Source organism: Tursiops truncatus, chromosome 10 (genome assembly GCF_011762595.2).
Source record: "Tursiops truncatus isolate mTurTru1 chromosome 10, mTurTru1.mat.Y, whole genome shotgun sequence".
NCBI lineage: Eukaryota > Metazoa > Chordata > Mammalia > Artiodactyla > Delphinidae > Tursiops > Tursiops truncatus.
This window is the reverse complement of record NC_047043.1, coordinates 96,566,637-96,577,119: the sequence shown is the minus strand read 5'-3', so window position 1 is coordinate 96,577,119 and position 10,483 is coordinate 96,566,637. Positions and strand designations below refer to the sequence as shown.

Below are 10,483 nucleotides of genomic sequence, written 5' to 3'. Positions count from 1 at the left end.
AAATTACCCCAAAACTTAATAGCTTAAAACAATAAATACACAGTACCTTATGGTTTCTGTGGGTCAGGAAATAAGGAGCAGATTCACTGAGTAGTTCTGGCTCAGGGCTTCTCATGAGGCTGTGGTCAAGAGATGGGCTGGGGCCGCAGTCGTCAGAAGGCTTGATGGGGCTAGAGGACCTGCTTCCAACATGATGCACTCACATGGCTGTTGGCAAAAGGCCTCAGTTGTTTGCTGTGTAGATCTTTCCACAGGGCTGATTGTCTTCAGAATGTGTCAGCTGGTATTCTCCAAAGGAAGGGATCCAACCTAGCCTCAGAAATTATACACCATCATTTCTGTGATAGTCTGTTGATTACATAGGTCAAAGCTGTAGGTAATGCTCACTGGTGTAGTTCAGACCGAAGTCTCAGAGAGACACCATTAGGGGAGAGGCATCATCAGGAAAAGTGTGGATGGGAGCTAAATTCAAGGGTTGGGAGTCTAGGAAGCAGTATAACATGTCAGATAAGAGCACTGGTTTTGGAGTCAGTAGCCTGGGTTCGAAATCCACTTAAAATTTTTCGTTCTTGGATGAACACTCACCTCTCAAGAGTCCATTTTCCTGTATAACAGGAAAAAACAACATTTACCTCAGGATTTTTAGGATTGCTGATCCAATCCAGTGTTTCCTAAACTTTGCTTTATCTGTGTCCTTAATGCTTTTTTTCATATATGTATGCCACCTATAGTATTACCTAATATTTTTAGATATTTTATAACATCTTTATTGATATATAATTCACACAATACAACTCACCCATTTAAAGTATACAATTCAGTGGTTTTAATATATTCACAGCTGTGTAAGCATTACCGTAGTCAGTTTTTGAACACCCCAATTTTCATCACCCTAGAAAGAAACCCTGTACCCTTTAGCAGTCACTCCCCGTTTTTCCCCAGCTCACCCCTCCAGCCCTAGGAAACCACTGATCTACTTTCTATCTCTATGGATTTTCCCATTGTGGACATTTCATATAAGTGAAATCATAAAAATATGTGGTCTTTGTCTGGCTTTTTTCATTTAGCATAATGTTTTCAGGATTCATCCCCATTGCAGCATTCATCAGCACTTTATTTTTTACGGCTGGATAACGCATTGTGTGGATATGCCACATTTTATTTATCCATTTATCTGTTGATGAACAGCAGGATTGTTTTCAGTTTTACACTATTATGACTAATGCTGTGAACAAGTTCGTGTACAAGTTTTTGCATGGACGTATGTGTTCAGTTCTCTTGGATATACCTAGGAGTGGAATTACCTGGTCGTATGATAAATCTGTGTTTAGCCTTTTGAGGAACTGTTAGACTGTTGTACAAGGGTTACAATTTCTCCAACTCTTACTATTATTTTTTTTTACTGTAGCTGTTCTACTTGGTGTGAAGTGGTAGCTCATTGCGGTTTTGATTTGCTTTTCCTTATTATAGACTCATTTTGTTTATATTTAAAGGAGACTTCACATTGCTACCCTAAGCGGAAAGACAGTATCATTTACCACAAATAGTTGGTAACCTGCTAATAATGTAACTATGAGAATGACACTTGTCTGTGTATGCATGCTGTAATTGATGTTTACTGCATTTGGGGAAATACCAATATAGTCTATGTAATAAGTGTGAAGCTATCATTTTATTATTGTTTGTGAGTCATAGGCAAAGGCAGAAGAGGGTCTTTTGTTGTGTTTGGGTTTTTTTTGGGTTTTATCCAGGAAGAGGGTGGGGTGAGATTCAGAAGATCTGTATTAAAGAGGGAGGTCTGGCTAGTGCGAGGGAGCAGCCTTAGAAAACTGAAAACAACCAGAATGTGGATAGCGGGAATTTATGAAGTAGCGTTAAGTATAAAATCTGCTGGATGGCAGAGGTGAGAGCTCAGGGATTCTTTTCTCCAATGTATGTTGATCTTAACTCTCTCTCGCATCCTTGCAAGGCAGGCTAAAGTATATATTCTTAGAGCTCATGGATGGTGAGGGACCAGTGCTGGATCTGATTCCGCCTTAGATTCCCTGCCCTGCCCCCAGTGCTGCAGCTCAGACACCTTGTGTGAGGAGAGAAGGGCTGGTTGGGGAGTCCTGACCTGGCAGCTGGGACTGAGGTTCAGAGACTGCAGAAACTTGTCCAAGTTCATGGGCTTATAGACAGGAGACCTGGGACTAGAATCCGGGTCTCCCGATCCCCCTACCATTATTGTTTCTGGAAGGCTCCTCTTGGCTCTTTATTTCACCTGTTTGTATAGTGAGATGCCCACAGATTTCTTGCTAATAGACTGAGCTTTGCTACTCACAGTGTGGTTCATGCCAGCAGCAGCAACAGCACCTGGGAGCCTATTAGAAATGCAGACTCTCGGGCTCCACCAGACCTACTGAATCAGAATCTGCATTTTAACAAATCCCCAGGTAATGTGAATGCACATCAATGTTTCAGAAACACAGACTAAGATATTACTGTTGGGTTTATTCATCCAAAACCCTTATTTCAGCACCTACTATCTGCCAGGCTCTAGTAAGTGCTAAGCAAGCAGAGGGTCCCAGGCCAGTCAGTGAGACAGATGAGAAACCAGAGATCACAGACCTACCACTGACTTTTATTTATTTATTTATTTACTGCTCGCTGAAACAGTAGTTGCTTTATTGATTTCCCTAAAGATGAATCACTAAGAATTCACTGGTGGCTGCTGTGGGTGGTGTATGTCCGTCCAGCATGCTTTGCCTTTTGTCTTCTTCCAGATCATTTGGAAACTTCTCCCCTACTCATTTTTTTTTAATTCAAAAATATTTATTGAGCAGCTTTATATGCCAAGTCCTGTTCTAAACACTTGATACAGTGGTCAAGAAATCAGACAAAGCCCCTCTTTTCAAGGAGCTTCTTTATATTCTAATAAAGAATGAAAAATAAATAATATCAAAGAGTAATAAGTCTTCTGGAGAAAAATCAAAGTGACAACAGGGTCAGGGAGGAGTGTTCTTTGGGTAGAATGGTAGAAGAAGGCCTCTCTGAAGATGTAACATTCCCACCCAGGACCTGAGAAGGAGCCAGTCCTTTGACATCTCAAGCAAGAGCAGTTGGTTGGTTTTGGTGGGGCTGTCACTCAAGGTGCTAGAGCTGCCCTCTGGCAACAGTGATTGGTACAAGGATGAGCATGTGATCCCAAAAGAGCCAATAAGAGTCTTTCCTGGGGTTGATGTATAGACAGGGGGAGAAACCAGTTGCTAAGGAGATTTCTTTGTGATTTTCAACAAGTCTCTTGCCTTCTCTGTGCCTCATTTTACTCATCTGTAAAATAGAAGGGTTAGACCACATGCCACTTCAGCCTCTGCTACCTGGAACTTGCAGTTCTGAAAGATCCTGCTTTTTGAAACAAAGTATCACAATGCTGGCTTCTTTGGGGGTCTGTCCTCCCTCCAGCCTTCTCAGATACATCTCAACAACAGTCTTAATAACTGAAGCTGACTCCTATTTGAAAATTTTAAATGGTCAGCCTCTGCCCAGCAGGGATTCTATCTTCTAGAAGTTTGTTGAGGTCCATCTACCATCCCTATATTTGTTTCACAACTGGAGGTTGGGAAGAAGGATCTAGGCTCAAATCCTAGTCTGCTTCTTATTCGTCAGGTGACCCTGAACAAGAATTGTAACTTCTCTGAGTCTCAGTTTCTTCCTCTGAAAAGTCAGTATAATAATAGCATCCATCTCGTGAGGCCCTTTTGAGAAGCATATGAGCTGTCACAGGCACCTCTCATGCCCAGATCTGCGGTCTGTGGATCAATGTCCTTTCCCGCTAGACTGTAAGCGGCATGGGGGCGTGAACTGGGACTGATTTTACGTACAATACAGTTAGCCATTATTTTCTTTTATTACTGTTGAGAAAGTTAACGTTGATTTTTGTACTTTTAAATAGCTATGCCAATCTGCTATCAAGATTATAGAAAGGGCTGGGGTAAGATAGGACTTTTTAGGGGCCTCTAATGAAAGTGTTTGCATAGAGTACATGGGAATAGCAAGAGGAAAAGAGAACAGACATCTATTGAGCACATCCAGTATGCCAGTCAGTGTGCAAGGAGCCTGTACAGCCAGTGCCCATTAACCCCTCACCACAATCCCAAGAAGTGGGTAGGGTTGTTATCCCCATCAGGCGGATAAGAAATTGGAAGCTCAGAGAAGTTATGACACTTGTCCAGGATAACACAGCTAACGAGTGACTCAGATGAAATTCAGGCCAGTCTGGCTCCAGGGCCAACTTCTTCCTACCTCTTTAAGATGTAGTTCTTCACAGGTGATAGGAAGAATCCATACTTGGTCAGGAGTCAGGGAAGTAGGTGTTCTCTGGTAATCAAGGAGGGAAGAGAGGCCTTGCATGTAAACTGAGGCAGAGCTTCTGTGCTGAGAGGGTGATCCTGGGCTGAAAACAGAGGGCATCTACCTGTGTGGTCCTGTAGTGACCAGATCTCAGGTACTGTTTGTTGAATGTCACTGCTGTGCTATGCTCCATTTTTAGCTTTACAAGCACCACTCACAGGAGTGCCAGGAAATAGGGATGTTGTAAGCCAGACCTATCCAAAATCATGATCAGCAAGAATTGCAAACATACTTGCTTCAGTACAAACCTTTCTAAGTGAGCCACATTTCTAAGTTCTGCTCCATTAAAGCCATCGGAAAGCTTCACGATTGCTTCATAATCTATTTCACCATGCTTTGGAATGGGACCTGCATGGATTTTCAATATATCTAACCTTGCTTGTTCGTTTGATAAATAAGTATGTATTTTTCTATCTAATCTGCCTGGACGAAGCAAAGTAGGCTCCACTGTATCTGGCCTGTTTGTAGCCATGATCATTTTAACTCTATGTAGGGTATCAAATCCATCCACTTGATTCAGTAGCTCCATTAAAGTTCTCTGAATCTCTCTATTAGCTGAAGTCCCCTCAGGAAACCGACGACCACCAATAGCATCTATTTCATCCATAAAAATGATGCATGGCTGATGGTCCCTGGCATAATTAAACATTTCTCTGATCACACGAGCACTTTCACCAATGTACTTGTCTACAATAGAACTAGATACAACCTTTAAGAAATTGCAGTCCAGCTTGCTAGCAACAGCTCATGCCATGAGTGTTTTTCCTGTACCTGGTGGTGCCTATAGCAAACAGCCTTTTGGAGGTATTATTCCTACACGTTGGAATAATTATGGGTTTGTAAGAGGTCATTCTATTACCTCTCTTAATTCCCGAATCTGTTCTGATAGCCCTCCGATCTCAGAATAAGGAACATTCCCAGGGTCCTCATGAGACATGTTGTGAACCGGTGGCTCTACCTCTCTTGGCAAATACCTCATGATAGTTAGTGTAGTCATATCCAAAGCAACTCTTGTTCCTGGCTTCAACTTACTTTTGTCAAGCCGTCGACGACAACCCACAACATATCTTGGTCCATTTGTAGCTTTAACAATGAATTTTTCTTCAGTTAATTGCTTAAGTACTTCAGCCACAATCTGCCCAACACTTTGTAGGGCCTTCACATCATTTTCAGACTTTTCATACTGCTTGGCAAGTTCTTTTAATTGTTCCCTTAACTCCTTGAGACAGCTGTCCATCTCCTTGTGCTCCAGCAGCTTCTCTTTTTTTTTTTTTTTTTTTTTTTTTTTTGCGGTACGCGGGCCTGTCACTGCTGTGGCCTCTCCCGTTGCGGAGCACAGGCTCCGGACGCGCAGGCTCAGCGGCCATGGCTCACGGGCCCAGCCGCTCCGTGGCATGTGGGATCCTCCCGGACCGGGGCACAAACCCGTGTCCCCTGCATCGGCAGGCGGACTTTCAACCACTGCGCCACCAGGGAAGCCCCGGGAAACTATTTTTAACTTTTTAAGCAACTATTATCAGTTTTCCAAAGTGACCATACCATTTTATATTCCCACCTGCAGAGTATGAAAGTTCCAGTTGCCCCACATACTCACTAACGTTTGGAGTGGTCACTCTTTTTAATTTGAGCCGTTCTAGTGGTTGTGAAGTGGTATCTCATTGTGTTTTTTTTTTTTCATTGTGGTTTTGAATTGAATTTTCCTAATGACTAATGATGTAAGGCATCTTTTCATGCACTTACTTGCCATCTTCTTTGGTGAAATGTCAGTTCAAATCTTTTACCATTTTCATTGGGCCATTTGTCTTACTATTGAGTTATACATGTAAGAAAATATATCCTACATAAAAATTCTTTGTTGATTCTGTTTTACAAATATTTTCAGTCTGTGACATGCCTTTTCATTTTTATAACAGTATCTGTTGAAGAGCAAGTGTTTTTAATTTTGCTGGAAACCAACTAAATTAATTTTTCTTTTATAGTTTATCCTTTTGTTTCCTATTTAGTTTTTTTTTTTTTTTTTTTTTTTTTGCCAAATATAAGATCACTAAGATTTTCACTCATGGTTTCTTCTAGAAGTTTTATAGTTTAAGCTTTTACATCTAGATCTATGATCCATTCTGAGCTAATTTTTATATATGGTGTGATAGGATAATGATCTGGTTCATTTTTTACTTCCAAATATGCAACTGTTCCAGAACCATTTTTTGAAAAGATTATCCTTTCTCCATTGAACTCCCTTGGCACCTTTGTTGAAAATTAATTAACCGTAGGTATATGGATCTATTTCTGGACCTTCCATTCTATTTCACTGATGGGTGTTTATACAGATGCCACATTACCTTGATTAGAGTTGCTTTATAATAAATCTTGTAATCAAGTAGTCTAAGTCCTCCAACTTTGTTCTTCTTGTTCAAAATTATTTTGGGTATTCAAGGTCCTTAGCATTTTAATATAAAATTTAAAATCAAGTTGTCAACTTCTACCAAAAAAAAAAAACCTTCTGGGACTTTGATTGAGATTGATTGAATCTACAGATTGATTTGGTGAGAATTGCTGTCTTAGTATTGATTTTGCCAATTCTCAAACATGGTATATTTATCCATCTATTTAGGTTTTCTATCATTTCTGTTAGCAATGTTTTGAAGTTTTTGAGGTACTAGCCTTGTATATCTTTTATTCAAACTTTTGTTAAGTATTTTATATTTTTCATGCTATCATTGATAGTGTTTTTTAAAAATAAGAATTCCTGATTGATTCTTTCTAGTACATAGAAATAGAATGATTTGTTTTATGTTAACTTGGTATCCTGCAACCTTTCTAAATTCACTTATTCCAGCATTTTTTTTTGGGTAAATTCCTTAGGATTTTCTACAGACTATAATTTCGGCTACAAATAAAGACAGTTGTATTTCTTCCTTTTGAAACTGTATGCCTCTTATTTGTTTTTTCTGGCCTGTTGCACTGGGTAGAACCTCCAGTATAATATCATGTACGAGTGGTAAGAACAGACATGTTTTTCTCTCTCCTGATCTTTGTGGGGACTGTATTCAGTCTCTCAGTAAGGTGATATTAGCTATATGTTTCTGTGGATCATCTTTAACGGGTTGATCAAGTTCCCGTCTATTCCTAGTTTGCCTAGAGTTTCTATTATGAATGGTTGTTGGATTCTATCAAATGCTGCTGTTGCGTCTGCTTCCTCCTCTTCCTACTCCCCCTCCTCCTTCCCCTCTTCCTTCTCCTCCTCCTTTTCTTCTTTTTCCTCTTCCTCTTCCTCACATCTTTTGAGATGATAATATGCATTTTTCTTCTTCTTTTCCTTCCATAAGTATGGTGAATTACATTAATGTTGAATGTAAAACCAACCTTGCATTCCTGGGATAAACTTGGTCGTGATCCTTTTACATATTGTAGTTATGATTTACTAAACTTCATTTTTTTGCATCTATGTTCATGAAAGATGTTGATCTGTAGTTTTATTTTGCTTTTTCATGTAATGTGTTTGTCTGGTTTTGCTACCAGGTTAATGCTTGCTTCATAGAATTTGTTAGGGTGTGATTTCTCCTTCTGTTTGATTTTCCAGAAGAGTGTATGTAAAACTGATATTATCTTTATTAAATGTTTCACAGAATTCACCAATGAAACCATCTGGGCCTGGAGTTTTTGTTTGTGGGAAGTTTTTTTTTTTAATTAATTTATTTTATTTTTGGCTGTGTTGGGTCTTTGTTGCTGCACTCGGGCTTTTCTCTGGTTGCAGTGAGCAGGGGCTACTCTTCGTTGTGGTGCTCAGGCTTCTCATTGCAGTGGCTTCTCTTGTTGCAGAGCACGGGCTCTAGGCGCGCAGACTTCAGTAGTTGTGGCATGGGGGCTCAGTAGTTGTGGCTTGCGGGCTCTAGAGCGCAGGCCCGGTAGCTCAGTAGTTGTGGCACACGGGCTTAGTTGCTCCGTGGCATGTGGAATCTTCCCGGACCAGGGCTCAAACCCGTGTCCCCTGCATTGGCAGGCGGATTCTTAACCACTGCACCACCAGGGAAGCCCCCGTGGGAAGGATTTTAACTACAAAAGAAGTTCTTACTAGATATAGGGCTATTTAGGATATATATTTATTCTTGAGTGAGCTTTGGTAATTTGTATCTTGCAAGGAATTTATCCATTTCATTTAAATTGCTGAATTTATTGGTATATACTTATATATAATATTCCCTATTAGCCTTTACTCTCTGTAGGATCTATGGTCATGACCTTTTATTCCTGATATTGGTAATTTATGTCATCTTTCTTTTTCTTGATTAGTCTGGCTAGTGGTTTGTCAATTTTAATAATTTTTTAAATAATCAGTTTTGCTTTGCTTTGTTACTTTTCTGTTTCAATTTCACTGCTGTTTAATTTTTTTTCTCTTTATTTTTTTTCTGCTTATTTTAGGTTTAAGTTGCTGTTCTTAGTTAGAATAACTTTGAATAGAATAATAAGTTAGAAACCTAGGTCATTGATTTGAAACTCTTCTTCTTTTCTACTATAAGCATGTATTACTATAAATTTCCCTCTAAGCAGAGTTTTAGCTGCATCCCCCAAATTTTGATGTGTTGTATTTTTATTTTCATTCAATTCAAAATATTTTGTAATTTTCCTTGTAATTTCTTCTTTGATCCATAGGTTAATTAGAAGTGTGTTGTTTAGTTTCCTATATTTGAGGACTTTCCAGATCTATTACTGATTTCTAACATAATTATATTGTAGTTTAAGAACATAATTTATATTATTTAAATTCTTTTAAATGTATTAATTTTTATGTTGATCCTGTATCTAGTGGTCTTGACAATTTCACTTGTTAATTCTAATTGTTTGCTTTTCCCCTAAGATTGTGAATGAGATTGTGGGCATCCTTATCTCGTTCCCAAACACTAGAGGAAAGAATGCAGTATTTTATCATTAACTATGATGTTAGCTGTGGATATCTTGTACATACTCATTATATAGTTAAAGAAGTTCCCTTTTATTCCTAATGCTGAGGAATTTGTTATAGATAGTTATTGATTTTATCAAATTTTTTTTTTTTTTTTTGTGGTACGCGGGCCTCTCACTGTTGTGGCCTCTCCCGTTGCGGAGCACAGGCTCGGGACTCGCAGGCTCAGCGGCCATGGCTCACGGGCCCAGCCGCTCCGCGGCATGTGGGATCTTCCTGGGCCGGGGCACGAATCCGTGTTCCCTGTATCGGCAGGTGGACTCTCAACCACTGCACCACCAGGGAAGCCCTTATCAAATGTTTTTAATAAATCTTTTGAGATAAGATTTTTCTCAGTATGGTGAACTGTATTGATTGATATTTGAATGTTACACTGTACTGGTATTTTTCAAATAAACTTCACTCAGTCATGATAGATTATCCTTTTTTAAAAATATATCACTGTATTCAATTTGCTAATATTTTGTATAGTATTTTTGTATCTCTATTCATGAATGGTATTGTACAATAATTTTATTTTCTTATAATATCCTTGTCTGGTTTTGGTACCAGGGATGTGTTGATCTCAACATGTTAAGAAATGTTGCCGCTTTATTTTGGTGACAAAAAATTGTTTTTATTTAATGTGTAGAAAGAGTTGTTTGTCTTTTCTTTAAGAATATAGGACTATTCAGATTTACTGTTTCTTCTTGTTTTCATTTTGGCAAGTTATGTTTTTCAAAGAATGATGGCATAAAAATTCCCCTTTTAGCAACATGAACATCCGCTCTATGTAAAGTATCCTAAAACACAGAGTGTTGGTTTTAGTTTATCAACACACCCACTGGCCAATGGCAAGACCAGGAAAGTCATCCCAACGCTTTAGGAGAAAAATTTATGGTAGTATATAACAACACTTTACACATTGTTAAGTGCATGTGTACAGTTTGTTGTTGGTTTTTAGCGAGGTGGGAACATATTTTGGAATGCCCGAGGTGTCTTTGGCTAAGCCTATCAGCTGTCCTAAGATGGGTTGGAAAATATAGGTTGCTAAGAGTCTCCCAGCATCCAAGGAAAACTATTATATATATTTGTATTACGAGGTTCAGAGTAGCCAATAGTTGAGCTCCTTTTGAGGGGTGATGGTACCTC

General features: G+C 39.1%; 1 pseudogene; it reads right to left on the bottom strand.

Moving 5' to 3' along the window:
* Positions 1 to 4,586: 4,586 nt before the first annotated feature.
* On the bottom strand, positions 4,587 to 5,656 carry LOC101333519 (26S proteasome regulatory subunit 10B pseudogene; annotated as a pseudogene).
* Between the last annotated feature and the right edge of the window lie 4,827 nt (positions 5,657 to 10,483).